Raw genomic sequence first — 16,613 nt, forward strand, 5'->3', positions numbered from 1 at the left:
GTCTACTTAGTTGCAAGGCTATAATGAAAGAAAGACTGTGGAGTTCATGGGTATCCCCTTATTGTGTCTCTGCCAGATCTCTGTCTATACCACACATAGTACGTGCTTAATATTCTGTTGAGTGAATGAGTAAGTGTACCTCTTGGGTTCAGATGGGTATCAGCCTCCCCCATTACATGTTTAAAATCTCTATCCCTATAACCTTCACTTGACCTCCAAGTGGCTTTTTTTTGGGGGGACACTTATTGGCAGAGCTGGATTCTACCCTTCTCACAGTGTGCAACAACAAAACTGCATATTGAATTTCATTTCTGGCATTTCCTAGCCTGGGCTTTATGCACCCTGTCCTTTTATGTGCAATGTCTGTCCCTTCTCCACCTCCAGCAGGTGCTAATCCAGCAGCTCAAAGTAAGAGGTGTGAATTTTTCTTCACTGTGTGGTCATGTTTCTTAATCAATTGCCTGACTTGTCAGCAAGTAAATACAACTTTGATTTGAAGAGAAAGGGGGAGCCAAAGGACATGGCTGCAAAAGCAAGCAGAGACAGAACCCTTTCTTCATACATTAATTAGTTTATTAAGTCAACAAACACTAGCAATTCTTTGAGCAATGATAGGATGCCAGATGCTGCTCTGCAGATTAGCTCATTCAGTCTTCACAATATTTCAAGGTGCTGTGATGAGTCTTATTTTATACATGAGATGAGTTAGAGAACAGATAGGTCAGTAGCTGTGGAACTCTATCTTGATTTAGCTCTGTGCCCAGGGGCCAAAGATGTAGCAGTGAATAAGTAAGACAGGTCTTCCTCATCCTGCCTAGGGGTGGGATATGCACAAAAGCCAAACAACTGGGGGAAAAAAAGGGTAGAGGATGGTAAATGGGTACAGGATTGCAGGACAACAACAGTCACTTCTAATGTTTTAGAACATGGTGGGGTAACTATGCTTGATCACATTCAGTTGCATATTTCAAAGTAGCCACTAGAGAGGATTTGTAATGCTCCCAGTACAAAGAAATAATAATTGTTTGAGGTGATGGGTATTTCAATTGCCCTGACCTGATCACCATGCATTGTATACATGTATCAAAATGTCACACTAGACCCCATAAACATGAACAATTATGTGCCAATTAAAATTCATATACACATATTTATTAAATGCATACACACATATTAAAGCAAGCAACAAAATTCACAGTAATTTCAAATAGTATTTTAGTTAGGCATGCTTTTGGAGGCAAGTAGAAAATAACCTTATACCATGGCTCACACCCCAGGCCTTTGATTTTCTCCATGGAGCAGAAGATAGGAGAATGCTGGTACTGGCTATGTGGCTCCCATATTTGAATCCTCCCTGGGGTCCTGCAATGTTCAAACACCTCCCCTCCTATCCTCATTCCTGTAGTTCATCAGGAGGTAAAGAGGCAGAGACAGTGTCTATTTCAGGCAGGGCAAGCAGATTTCTTCATTTCTGATGGGCCACCTCTGATCAGCTGGCTACAAAGGAGAAGAGTAGTGACAATGGAAGTCATGCCCACTACCAACAGTGCCTGATACAGAAAGTACCATGGAAGAAATTTACATGGGGTAATTGGTTAGAGGGATTCAGTGCAAAAGGTAGTCAGGGGAAGTGACATTTGAACCTCTATCACCAGGAACAAGCCCTGAAAATACTTGGGACACTTTTCCACATAGAGAACATAACAATACAAAGATCTTTGTTTGAAAATGATCATGGGGAGATCTCAGGAGAGAGAGGCCCAGGGTTGTTACATCTCAAGACCAAAAGAGAGCAAACAAAATTAAGGCCAAAAGGGAGACAGGAGCTAGATGGTTCAGGTCTCACAGCGAGTTTGAAAATTATTTGGTTCTAAGTGTAGTTGGAAGGTGAAAGCTTTTCATCAGAGGACTGGCATGATCTGATTCATGTTTTAAAAAGAATTACTTGGGCAGAAGAGCTCTTTTGAGAGTGATGAGGCTTAATAAAAAGATCTAATTCCAGGTTATGGTATAGTTTTCACAGCTCCTTCCTCATGGTTAATTTTTTCTTCCTCTTACACACCCCCTGCCTCTTGCTTAATTCAGGGCAGCTCCTGAAGAACTGGGCTATTTCAGGCTTATCTGTCTCTCCAGGGCTTGGAACAGGGCCAGACATTTGGCCAGCGATTGATCAATATGGCTTGAACTGAAATGGAAGGAAGTGAGATTTCTCCAAGATCCGTGAGCTGTTGCATCAACTCACCCTCCACTCACAGCTTTTGGCTAGTTCAGTGGCTCTCAGCTGGGTGAGTTTGCCTTCAAGGGGATATTTGGTAATATCTGCAGGCATATTTGGCTGTCATAACTAGAAAGAGAGTGGGGGAATGCTACTGGCCTCTAGTAGGTATTGGACAGGGACACTGAAGAACATTCTGCAATGTGAAGGACACTCCATGACACAGAATTCTGTGGTCTCAAGTGCTACTAGTGCTGAGGCTGAGAAATTGTGGCTGATTTACATGTCTCTCTTATTTTTTAATTTCTCTAGTATTTTCCTTTAAATATTTTACTTTTAAAGTGAAATTTTAAAAGATACCATAAATTATTCACCAAAAGTAGAAACTCATGTCATTTTCTATAAATACATGAAAATTGGAAGATACATACTCAGAAAACTAAAATGTATGGCATTCTAGCTGGATATTGTGATGAGTTCAAGACTCCAAACCTGAAGTTGCTTTCTCTTTGTTAAAAACAGGCTGTGATCAAGGTCCTAAGAATTAAGAAAGACTGAGAAACTATTCCAGGTTAAACGAAAAATATGTATAATCTGATTCCTAAATGGTTATGCATCAGAAAAAAATTAAAATTATTGAAAATGACTTCATTGGGACAACCAGAAAACTTTGACTATAGATTGTATGTTGGATAATATCATGGTGTCCATATTACATTCCTGAATTTGGTAACCATATTGTGATTATACAAAGGAATGTCCCTGGCCTTAGGAAATACTCCAAATATTTAGAACTAAAAATCCTAACATTGGAATCTCAATGCTTTAAAAAAATTGTGTGTATGTTATATGCATGTGCATAAACACATACCTATACACATATAAATACGTACAGAAAAAGAGGCAAGCACACACAAGAGCTTACAAGGTAAATTGTGAAGAAATATAAACTGTCAAATCTATTGTAAAAAATACTATTATGCTGTTTTTGTAACTCTTTCATAGTTTTGAATATTTCCAAAATAAAAATTAAACAAACAGAAACTCTCTTAAATTTACTTCTCATGGCACAAATCTCAAAATTTTTTTGGAGAACTGGTAGAGCATTTGCCAAGCATGTTTGAGATACTCTGTTCAATCCTAAGAACCACATAAAAATTAAATTTTAAAAAAGTATTGTGTCCATCTACAACTAAAAAATAAGTAAAATTTTTTTAAAGTTTTTTAGGAGCTCAGGGGGCCTTCAGATGTTAAATGGTTTTTAATGAATTGAACGATTCATGTTTTATTCCCAAAATTATTAACAAAATTAAAATGTCTCATAAAAAGAAAAAAAAGTATCTACCCTGTCATTAAGTTTATGTAGATAAGACAGCCAAGTTACCTAAAAATCCATCCAGACTTGTTCATTTTTTGGGGGGTGGGGAGTGAGGCAGGGTGTGCTATGATTGTGACATCACATATCTTCAGAGCTGTCATTATGCACATTCATGGGAATATAGGTTTGGTTGTATCCTGAGATTGTGATGCTCCTAGCATGTATTGACTGATAATAAAGAGACACTAGCAGTAAGAGAGAGGGGTGTTTCAGATGGACTATGCCCAAGAGACTTTATCATCAGAAAGACTGAAAGCAAACAGAGAGGATGCTGATTTTCCTCACTGCAGTTCACTGTGTTCAATTTCACCCAGAGGCCTCTTCTGGCTCAGCAGCTGGCTATTTCTCTTCAGTCTCATCAAAGTGCTCTTGTGAACTCAGTTTCCCCACCTACAAAATGGAGATATTACAGAGTAAGCTAACTTGGAGTAAGGTCATCCTGCCCTCTGAAGTCCTTAGCTATTACTGACTTGAAACTCTACCCCCACCAGCATTTCAAGTGCCTGGGGAAAATTCCAATGCCTGTGCAAAAATGTCATTGAATTCCTAGGACCTTACATTCTTATGATATCTAGGCCTCAATTTTCTCCTGTCTTGGCTGATGTCTTTTTGGTCCTCTGAGTCCTGTGATTTTGTATGTAAATTCATTGTCACAAGAAATTAGTCCTTTGCTGGGATTTCCAATACACACACATACACACACTAAGAAGACATAGAGGCTAAAAAATATACACACAAAGACGCACTCTTATAGATGGACTCAAACACATAAAAAAAGACACACAAATGTACACACACAGATATGGACTTCCTCACAGAACTAAAAAAAAACATAAAAATATAGACATACATACTCATAGACACTGACATAGTTAGACATACGCACACACATACAAATTGATAGACACACAGAGACCCATGGACACAGACACCAAGCTTGTTTGTGCAGCAGACTTTACAAAGGTCTGGGGATATGGAAGGAGTCTTTAATGCAAACAACTTATACATGAAGGTTAGAAATCTTCTTTAAAAGCTCCCTGAACTTCTATCCATTTCCACCTTTTATATTCCCTGCCCTTCTCCAATATTCTCCTCCACTTTTTCCTTTATCAGAACAATTTGTGTCTTTTCAAAGTCTGCTCTGGACTTCTCTTTGCACCTCTCTCTTCTGATGATCTAGCTATGCTGAGAAACACCCTCTGGTGTGGTCTCCTGCACTCATACCAGGTTTTTCCAGGGCAAAAGTGCAGGAGAGATTTATTTGCCCACTGATGTGAAGTATGTCACATGCCTTCACACAGACCTAACCTAAAATGCTTGCATGGAGCTCACCTCTCGATCCTATCGTTATTAACCAAGGGTTTTGAATTGGTGTTGTTTAAAGTTTTATTTCCCCTCTAGAAAATCGGCATATTCCCACAGTCCCTTCACCCAGTTTCCTCTAATATTGACTCTTGAAAAGATTAACTAGGCTGGACATAGGGTGCATGCCTGTAATCTCAGAAACTCAGGGGGCTGAGCAATGTTGATTGCAAGCTTGAGGCTAGCCTCAGCATGTAAGCAAGGCCCTAAGCAACTTAGCAAGACCTTGTCTCAAAATTTAAAAAAAATAAATAAAATAAAAAGGGATAGGGATGTCTCTTAGTAGCCAAGCACCCCTGGCTTCAATCCCCAATATAAATACAGAAATAAATAACTATATTATAATGATCAAAACAAAGACAAAAACCTGGGTACAAAACTATCAACTAATCTATAGACTTTATTTGAATTTCACCAATTTTCCTTTAAGGTCTTGTTTCTGTCTGTGTTCTTGTGTTGCATTTAGTCATTATGACTCCTTAGTCTCTTCAAGTCTGTGAAAATGCCTCAGTTTCTCCTAGTCTTTTATTACCATTATCCTTTTAAAAGATGCTGGTCAGATGTTTTGCACAAGGTCTCTTCTTTTGAGTTTGGTGTTTACTTACGATTTGGCCAGGTTATGGGTTTTGTTGGGAGATGCCACAGAGGCGAAAATTCCTTATGGGATTATTTGGTGGGAAGGGGGATACATCAACATGACTGGTTAGGAGTTATATTAATTTCAATCATGTGATGCTTCTTGGATTCTTATTATAAACTTATTATTTCTCCCTTTCTGATTAATAAATATCTTGGGAAAGCTACCTTGAAAATATCTTATTTCTCCCTCAATTTTTACTTACTTAGGGAATGTGGCTCAGTTGTAGAACACTGGCCTGTCATGCATGAGTCCCTAGATTAAATTCCCAGTACTAGAAGAAAAAAAAAATTGTTTTTGCTCACTTATATTTTTGGCATCCATTCATAGATCTTACCCATAACAATTTTTATTATGGTTTCCTAAATGTTATTTTATTTTTATTTCACTCATCCTTTCTTTATTTATAAACTGTAATTTTCTTTAAGGCAACAATTCTCTCTGTATTCTTTTATTTCTTTTTATATTTTTCTATCCATATGGGTTTATGGTTATCTATTTAATTCTATGACTTATAGTCCAATACTATCATTATTTATTTGTTCAAACTGTTCCAACTTTGGCTTTTGGGAACTCTCAGTAAGTTCCTATCAAATCAACCAAGTTATGCTGCATGCATTACAAATATGTCACAAGGAATCCTCCTGATATATGTAATTATAATGTATCATTTTTAAAAAAAATAGCCCCTATTTCTTATTAAGTATCTCTCTATTTTCTGCCACTACAAGGTTTCAAGATTATTTTGCATTTTACCTGCTCCAGTTCTGGGAGCAACCATATCTTCAAGAGCCCTGGTCTCTATTATTGGAGAATAGTATTTAGAAAAAGCCAGATCTGGGTGGAGATATTTCCTGCTCATTTCTATGGAATGAGAGTTCTAAGCCCTCTTAGTCTTCAGAATTTGGAACTATGTTATGTCTATAAATGCATGCACACACATACATCTCTCTTTTTTAATTTTCTTTTTCTTTTCATTAAAAAGCTTTAGTTTATAATGATACTACTAATTTCAATTCATCACCACAGTGTTCATCCTAATACCATCTTTTTTTCTTTCTTTTTTTTTAAATTTTGGTATTCGGGATTGAACCCAGGGATATTCTACCACTGGGATTCTTCTCCAACCTCTCCAGCCTGTTTTATATTATTTTGGAACAGGGTCTCACTAAGTTTTGGATATTGGTCTCAAACTTTTGATCCTGCTACCTCAGCTTCCTGAGTAGTTTGAATCACAGACCTTCACTACTGAACTCAGCTAATTTTCTCTTTTCTTACTTGTAACTGTGAAATTCATTCTCTTTTTTTTCTTTTTTAAATGAAAGGCTGTTGCTTACATATTGCTAAATTGTGAAGAATGTTCCTCGATAATACCTCCCCATCTTTTTTCTCCCCTAGAAATGGCTGACACAAGAATACAAAATAGGTTGCTATATATTGCTGTCAGAAGCTACATAAATGAGAATCAAGCTGATTTCATGGTCCTTCTACATGCAAAAAGCACTAATCACACCCTTTATGCTTTACCAGTAGTGGGGTGCAGGAAGTTCAGCCCAAGCTATGGAATGTAAGCTCATTTTTCCAGCCAAATGAGTCAGATGAAATGGGAATGAACATTTATTTTAGCAGTTGTGCATCCACATAGTTCTGAAAAAAAAAAAGGCTATTTCTCACTCCATTCATCTGGGGAAAATTTCCATTCTGAGGCCCTCTCACTTTTCTCATTGGCCTCCCTGGAAGCAACTTGCCTCTTGGCCCACCTCTTTATCCCTGCATTGATATCTGGTCTCTTCTCATTCCAACAATGCCAACATACCTGCTGTTTACTTTGCTTCCTTCAAACAGAGATCTATTTTATTTTCCACAGACCCCCTGGGTATTCATCGCAGTGTGGGGTCTCAGCAAACACCCATCAAAGCTTGGGTCTTCAGAATATTTTCAATCAGAAAAGCCAAGATTTCATTTTTCTTTATTTTGTAGCTTAAGCTTTGGTTTTCCTCAAAGGTTGACTGCTCTGATGACATTTGGGGTGTGGGGAAATTATCTGTTCTCCTGTCCTTTTATAATAGCTCAGACTCATTCAACATACAATCTCAACTGGAAATGCTCACCAAAACCTCAATTTTGCCTACTGTGCTTCAGATATGTGAAAGATGAGGAAGGAAGGGGGACAATATTTGATCACTCTGAGGGCATTATTATTCCCAACTAAAATCCCCATTATTTGAGTTCCTTTTAGTAAGAAAAAAAATAAGCTTTGTGCAGGTATTATTCCTTTTAGAGTTATCAATGATTTCAGAATCCCACAGGCAGGTTTGACTGCCATCCTGATCGTACCATAGGAAGAGATGGGGGCCACCTCCACATTTGACTGGTCTAACCATAAATGAATTGGAAACACCCATAGTGAGAAGAATGTCAGTGACAGTGGGAGGCTAAACAGGACCTAAGATTTCTTAACCATATCCAAAAAGCCTGAATGGAACTGACTGGCATTCACAGACTTCCTTAGGATGCACTGGAAAGATTCCTGGAGATACCAGGGAGATAATTTATGATTGGGACACCGAATCATTACAAGACTGTGAAGAACTCATTTTGAGGATTCTGAGAATACTATGCATTCTAGGAAAGAATGGTTAGCACAGTCTCTTAGACTTGGTGGGAAGTATGAGTGATAATATTAATAATGACATCTATGTGAGTATGCTGAATAGGGACAATAGCAGTGTTGTAAAAAGAAGATACTCATAACAACCAAGGTGGTTGGGATTTAGTTCACGTCTCCCTTATAAACCAGGCAAGGCACGTAAGTTTACATCTTAATAAATTCTCACAACCATTAGGCAGGTACTCCCATTAGTTCATTTTACTTCTGACAACTGAGATTCACAAAGGTGGAGAATTATACAGTGGTCACAAAATTACCAGAAAACAAAGGCCTTTCATAAATATTTCACTGTGTATTCTTTTTGGAAGAATCTGACTTGTGGGTTGTAGGAATGTGATTTAGCTGAGTTAAGCATTCATGGGGTCATGGCTGGTGCTTTAGAACAGTGTCCCCAATGCTAGTTACATGACTCAGAGAAAGGAAACTGAGACCCAATGTAATCTAATGATGGAGGTGCTCAGTCAGCCAGTAAAGGAATGTGCTATTGGGGGCATTCATAGTATCAGGGATGGGGCCACCCAACCAAGTATTCAATGACCTGGCTGGGGTTCAGAAACAAGGTGTTGAGGATTGAGGGAAGGCACACCAGAGAGACACAACAGCAGAAGCCAAAGCACTGCAACATGGTATAGGCCTTCAGTGACAGGCAGTTTAATGCAGTCAGAATACATGGTTCAAGGTAAAGGGAGAAACAAGAGAGAAATCTGGAAGAGAAGCGAAGACCTTAAATGAATCAGCCAAGGCCTTGGGCTGTAGATGGATAAAAGCCTGGATCTGGAATCCAATTCAGCCATATGCTAACTATTTTGACCCTGGGCCACATCTTTAGAGGTTTTCTAATCATTGTTTTACATAACTGAAAAGCATAGTGACAGATAATAGTCTCTATGTTAAACTGACAGCTTGGGTACCTGGTCTGTGGTCACAGAGTTGATGAATGAATTTGCCAGGGCTGGAGAAAAGAACATGAGGCTAAGCTTTAAAGGAAAATGTCCCAAACAACATGCAGGCCTGGCTACATGAACTAATGACCACTTCTCCCTTGCTTCCCTGGAGAGCCAGGTGCCAGGAGCCTATCCTTGGTTCAACTCCCGCTACTGTCAGCCCAGTGCTGCTTATCCTAACTGAAACAGAATTATCAGACTAAATTAGTTAGTGAGTGGATGGACAGCACTTGGAGCTGTGCTAGGCACCTTGTAGCCATCATTTTGATGTAATTTTGCCTCCTTACCCACTTCTTCAGCTGGTGAATTGGGTTGGGTTGATATGAAGAAGAAGACTTATATTCTCTGGCTCATATAGCAGAATTATTTTCTGGAGAGTGGACAATCTTGGAGGGTGAGTGGACCTAAATTTTCTAACAGACATAAATATCATGTAACCTACAATTGCCCAGGAAAACTCCAACAATGGGGTAAACTGATCCTTAAAGGCTCATGATTTTTCAGAACCTGACCCAGAAATAGACAATGCTGTGGTACAGGATCAAACTCAGACTCTGGTTCAAATTCTGACTAACTATGAACACTTATGCTAGTTTCTTCATCTCCAATACTGGAAGAATATATGCCTTCAACAAATGTTAGCTCCTCTACTTTTGAAACAATTATTATGATATCCCCTGGGAAAAAGTGTCATGTTTCTTTCCCTAACATCTTGTATATTCTATGTCCTGTATGTCATTCCATTGTACATTGTTTCAGCAAAATGTCAACCAAGGAGACTACAGAATTCAATACATTCTGGGTCCTTCCCAAGAAACGTCACAGGGAGGCCTTAGGAAATTTATGCAATGAAGCTAAAACATTTTATTGATAAAAATTTTATGGAGACCAGGGGTATTGTAGCAGCTAACCTCCTCGGTATGTCTCTTTTTACCTTGTTGAACATTGGAGCCAGGGATTGGGTAGGGAGTGAAGACTGGGTCTAAAAGGCAGTGCCCTTGGTGCAAGCAGGGACAGGGCCTGGAGGTTGTCATGGAGGGCACTGGTTTGGGAACCAGAGGAGCCTGGATTCCAATGTGGGCTCTTGTCACTTCCTAGCTGTGTGACTTGGAGCCCATTGCTTAATCTTGCCATGCCAATTTTTCCTCTGTGTAATAGGGAGGATGGTAATACCCTCTTAGGGAAGTTTTGAGGATCCAAGAGGTGTCATTAAAGTTCTCAGCTGCTATGATTACTATTTTTACCATCGGGGCTGAGGCTGTGAGGTCCAGGGCCTGGTGAAAGACCCTAGCCCAGTTAGCCCAGTTACCTAAGGCCAAGATATGAAACCAAGATACCAGGCACCAGGCATGCTCTCTGGACAACCGGTTGAAGAACAGAGCACCCGCATCCTGAGGCATGAATGAATAAACCGGAACAGATAAGCAGGAACAGAAAGAATAGAATGCAGACCTGTGGTTTTTAGAATGCAGACCTGTACCCCCTAGGTGGCCTATATGCTAGATTTAAACAAACCAATAAGAAACCTGTTGCTTCCCGCGCGCGCGAAACCTGTCCCAAACCCTATAAAAATCTCTGTATTCCCAAGCCCGGTGTGCCAGTTCACCAAAGCTCCGGCTGAGGTTCTGCTGGACACCCGCAGGCGCCTGTGTCCCAATAAACCAACCTCTTGCTTTTGCAGCCAGTGTTTCGTGTGATTCTCCTTGGACAAAGATACGGGGGTCTTTCATTGGACGGGGGTCTTTCACTGGGCAGGCGCATTTGAAAAAACACAAGGCGGGCCAAATGAGACCCAGGTGCTAGGTTGCCTAGCACCTAGGTCTTAATCCTTTGGGGTCAGGGGGTGCGGAGTGGATTCAAGGGCGGGGATATGAAGAAAAGTTCGCAAGAAGGGCTAGTACTGAGCCTCAGGCGCGGTGGGCGGTGTAAAGAGGAGGGGCCACGCTAGTTCCAGGCTGGGTTTGCGCAGTGGTGAGGGCGGAGTAGTGAGGGGAGGACCAAAGTCTCGCGAGATCTTACTGCGTGGCCATAGCGGCTGTGGAGGAGGCAGCGTGAAAGGTGAGCAAGCTGTGGGCTGTGGGAGGCGGTGGCGGCCATTGGAGCCTGAAGGGAGTGAAAGCAGCAGACAGCAGAGACCCAGTCTCTGTCAAGGAGAGGGGGGCGGGTGGATGGCCAGTTTTTCGGAGGCAGTCCAGCTGGGCTTGTGGCAGAAGTGGCGCCACCTGGTCCGCGCCATCCCGACTCGTGCAGGGTGGGGCGCCTGGGCTTTGGGCCAGTTCCCCCTGGCCAGTCAGACCTCGCACTCGCTGGGACCCAAGACCCGCCTCAGTCTCCCAGGGTGGCTGGGTTGGCACTGCTGGTCATGGCTGGTTCACTTTGCTGTATTCCAGGCACTTTACTTGTGCACTTTCAAGCTAGGGCTGCACAGAGAGGTGAAGCGCCCTGCAGAAAGTTGCACTGCTGGGATGTGGTGGGATGGGGCTTCCAATACCTGCACAGGCCTGTGCCCCTTCCTTGCCTCCAGTCCTTCTCCCAGCAGTGCTTGCAGCTGGTTTTCTGGGGTCCTGGTGGAGCTTCAGGGAGTGTGTCAGACCCACTCTAAAATTGGATGCAGCATGGTATGTGAGTTCATTGGGAAAGGCTTTTTTATTTTCAAGCCTTTTGTCCAATTCCTGGAAGGTCTTCCACTCATAAATTGTCATTTGGTCCTGTGTGAACAAGAAGAGGTGGGCATAGAGTGACCTTTATACACTAGGGGTGGGGTCACTATCCCAAGGCTTGCCTCAGGCAAAAGAAAGTTTGATTCCCATTGAAGCCCTTGTTTCTAGCCTGGAACAGTTGGTTGTCAACCACAGAAACAAGGCCTCTGTGTTTGGTGTTGAGCATTTGTAGAGCCCACTTCACAACTGAGCAGTGAGTTTCCTAAATAAGAGAACCTACCTACACACACAAGTGAAAGTGGGTATGATACTTTCACTTACATGTAAAAGAGAAATAAAGGGATAACAATGTATGATGTGCAGTGCTGTCTCACTTATAACCAGAGCTTTCAGCTGTGGTGGAAGACAGCATGCTTTCGAGTGCTTGCACCTGCTGCTAATGAAGAAGTTTGAGTTAGTTAAAAAAAAAAAAAAAGTATTAGGCTCTAGTTCAAACAAGAAAATCAAAGAGGGAAATGAAGATGGAAACTAGGGAGAAACACTTAGTATTGGGATAACCTTATTTAAGCTAATAAAAAGGAAAGGCTAGATTGAAGTAGGGATGACATGTCAAGGTCAATTACAGGCTGTCATACCATGGTCCTTCCTTGGATTCTTTTTCCCAGTATATGACAGCACATCCTTTGTGTCTTGTGCTTTGAGGTACTGCTACTTGAAGGAACAGTAACGAATTCCTTCACTTGCTAGTAATAACAGTAAAATATTAACAATACTGAAATTTTGGATTCATTAAGGTGAGATTTATCTGCTATCTCATACTGTTAGCATATATACTAGTCTATGTATACTCGTTACAATTTTAAATTTATGTTGATTAATGTGTAATGTGAAGAAATGAGCACTAATTTTCAGTTTCCTTATTCTGCTGAAGCATCCCTTACTACTTTGTCTTACATAATTAGAGGCAAGCTGTGGGGTTTTCTATAACAGCTTTAAATACTATATCTTAAAGAAATGCTCATTTAAAGTGGGCTTGATTAAGTCATTTTAAGATCAAAATTCTTGTGACCAGGATGAATCTTGATGATACAGATCCATCCCACCCAAGCATTGTGTGAAGCCTAGATCCTGGCCCCCAAACACTAAATGCCCCAGGGTGTCCCCCAAACTCTTTGATAACTAAATTTTTTAAGGATATTTCTTCCTCTTTGAGACTACTATTAAGAGCATATCCTTTATCTACTTAATTTTAACAAGAAAGGTGTGAAAAACAACTTTTTTTATGGGAAAATTGTTTTTTTCCGAAGGATCTGACATATAACAAAGACATGGTCTTGGTTAGTGACACATTAGTCAATTATTCTAGAATCTTGGGAGAGAAGGTTATTTCCTGACATAAAATTTTGTCTGTTGTTGATGGGAATTCACATTAGAAATGTTGACAACTAAACACTAGAATCATTTTAGCAGTTTGATGCAAGAAAAGAGTTGGAAAGTGACAACAGTGTGTACTATAGCAGGTCTGAGTTGAGTAGAATATACATTCATGTCATCACTTAGGGGCTGGGTTACTTACATGGATTGGATTGAACCCATAGGTGCTCTACCACTGAGTTATAGCCATTTTTCCCTTCTTGAAATGGTGTTTTCTGAAGCTGTTGAAGCAGTCTCAAACTTGGGATCCTCCTGTTTCAGCCTCCCAAATTGTTGGGAATACAAGCAAGATGCTTCATGCCCAGCTGTAATCACTTTTAAAATAACCCTTTCTACTCACTGGTATTTATATTAGCAAATTTGAAAATGTAGATAGATGTACATATACACCAGTCTTCATGGTATGACTCATTACAAATTATCTTTTCATTTGAAACTCTAGCTATGACATATAAAAATTAAAATAAAGTTCAGCTTAAACTAGCTACAGTGTAACAAAAATTTCATCAACTTGTTTAAAAAGGATATTTATTTTGATCTTTTAAAATTCTTGTAAGGTGTATGTCACTTATTACTATTGAAAGGTGTTGTGAAAACAAACATGTAAGTAAAGACTTCTTGGAAGAGGATATATTTTCAATTGTCTAGAGATATATTGAATCTCTTTGACCTGAAAAGTCAGCCAAGTTGAAAATAATTAATTTTTAATTTATTGAGCAAGTAAAATGTTCCATAGTAAAAGAGGTCTGTACTGTTAAAAAATGCTGTTAAAAATCATTACTTTTTTTCATATTCACATATTCCTAAGTAAACCAAATAAATAATGAATTACAAAGATATTGAAAATGTTCCAGTTTCTAAGCATAGAGGATATGTTTTCAATGGACAAAACATGCATGCCTTTAGGTTGTTTTCCATTTGAGAGACATAAGAGTTAGCTAGAAGGAAAACAAATACTTTACCATACAATTCTGTGGTTTATAATTAAGATATTTCATTAATTTATAAGATGCACATCTGAGATAGATGAAATTTTAAAATTGGCATGTCATGACCACATGACACTTTTTCTAGTGAGTGGTATATATAATAAGAATGTTCTAAGTGTCTTAAAGGTGATGGCATTTCAGAGGCAATGAAATAGAAAATATATAAAAATTTCAGGACATTGGTTAATATTTAGCACCAGAAACTATTCAAGGGTGACTTGCAAAAAGAAGATACACAATTCTTTATTTTTCTTTTTTTGGGGCAGGGAGAGCGTGAGTACCTGGGATTGAACTCAGGGGAACAGAACCACATCCTCAGCCGCATTTTATATTTTATTTAGAGACAGGGTCTCACTGAGTTGCTTAGTGCCTCCCTATTGCTGAGGCTGGCTTTGAATTTGAGATCCTCTTGTCTCAGCCTCCAGAGCTGCTGGAGTCGTGTGCCACTACATTTAACTTCTAAATCCTTCTGTCTAAACTAGAATTCTTTATTCAGAAGATTCCTATAGAGATCTTTATCCTCATGTAAAACAAATGGAATGCCATTGTTCATATACATGAGTACATTTTTTTTTTGAAAAAGATTTGAGGGAAACAAACTTCTTTGTTCTTTTTCATGGAGAGCACATGGCAGGCAGTTAATGCATTTGAGGTTAATTTGTTCAGAAAATATGAACAGAATTTATTAAATATGGATTATTTTTGTTTCTTCTATTTTTGAAAGCTTGTAGGTCCATTCATACTTTTTTTCAAGACATCCTTAAGTTGAATTTTGATGATTCGTAGTTGTTATTGTTTTATAAGAATGCATTTGAGAGCATTTATTCTCTGTGTACACAGCTTATGTTGGAAAGTAGCTCCATGATATATCTTGGCTAGGAAGCCTGTAAAAGGACTTTTTCCATTTGATACTGAGGACAGGTGTCATAGGAAACTCAACCATATGAAGGTTACATACCTTTTTCCCCCAGGAGGACTTCAGCTTTGCTTATCCAAGTGTGGTCGTAGGTCCTGGAGCTTGTTTGAAATGCAGACTGGTGCTGTTGTGAATCTGTGGGAAGCACCAGACAACATAGGTGACTCTCAGATTTGAGGGTATTACCAGCATTGCTGGACTAGTACAAAGTTTCTGATTCAGTAGTCTTCGTCAGAGCCTGAGAATTTTAATTTTAACAAGTTATCACATGATACTCATGCTGCTGGTACAGGGGCCATATATGGAGAACCATTATACTAGAGTGTCCTCATTGTACATTTCTCTCTTCTTTCCTAACTTCTTACTCCTTCAAATAGCCTTTTAAAAACAGATTATCATATTCTTTAAATTGATTGAAGGAGGAAAAAGCATATGTTTTAGCGATGACCACACGAAGATTGATTTTCAGCATCTAATTTAAGAGCAAAAATCTATTTAAAGCTTGTTTTTAAGTCTTATATATAGGTGTCTCTTTTTCTTCTTTTTATAAGTATTCTTTTTAATGTTTAAAAAACTTTTTAATGTAGATAACATGTTCTTATGGTTCAAAAGTTAAAACGACACAGGCATGCTTGGGAAAATCTGATTTCCAATGGCTTTGGTGCCCCATTCACCCTTCTTTCTTAGATAACCTCCTTCCTCCTTTAATTTATTTCCCATAGATGTCCATTGTGTCCTTTTATAGTTGGAGAAATGCCAGTGTACTATATTCTTTTTATATAAACTGTAGCATAATATCGAACTAATTTTGTCCCATGGCTTTTTCTTTATATGCTCTAGAGATCTTTTTCTATTAGTATTTATTTAGAAAGAATATAATCTTTGTTTATAGAAAACACATTTTTTAAAAAACAGCTGTGTTTAAACAGCTTCTATCAAGTGCTTTGTTTAGTTAACCAGCACCCCTTGTGGGTATTTGGGTCTTCTCTAGGTTTATTAAAGACCGTACTGGGGTGAAAAAGCTTGTATACATATGATTTTACATGTGCAGGGACATCAGTGGGATACATTCCTAGAAGTGGGATCACTGTGCCAGTGGGCAGGGCATTTATGATTTTGTTAAATACTTCCTTTCTTAAGAGTTGCACCATTTTAAACTCCCAAAAGTACAGTTGCTCCTGCTTATCCATGGAGGATTGGTTTGAGCACCTCTTTGTGGATACTGAAATTCAAGCATGCTTGAGTCTATTATATAAAAAGCATAATATTTTTGTATAACCTATGCACATCTGCTGCATACTTTTAAATCATTTTAAGATTCCTTACAAGACCTAATACAATATTAATGCCATGTAAATAGTTGTTACACTGTATTGTTTAAGGATTAATAACAAGGAAAAAAGTTGG

The sequence above is a fragment of the Ictidomys tridecemlineatus genome, chromosome 16, assembly GCF_052094955.1.
Source record: "Ictidomys tridecemlineatus isolate mIctTri1 chromosome 16, mIctTri1.hap1, whole genome shotgun sequence".
NCBI lineage: Eukaryota > Metazoa > Chordata > Mammalia > Rodentia > Sciuridae > Ictidomys > Ictidomys tridecemlineatus.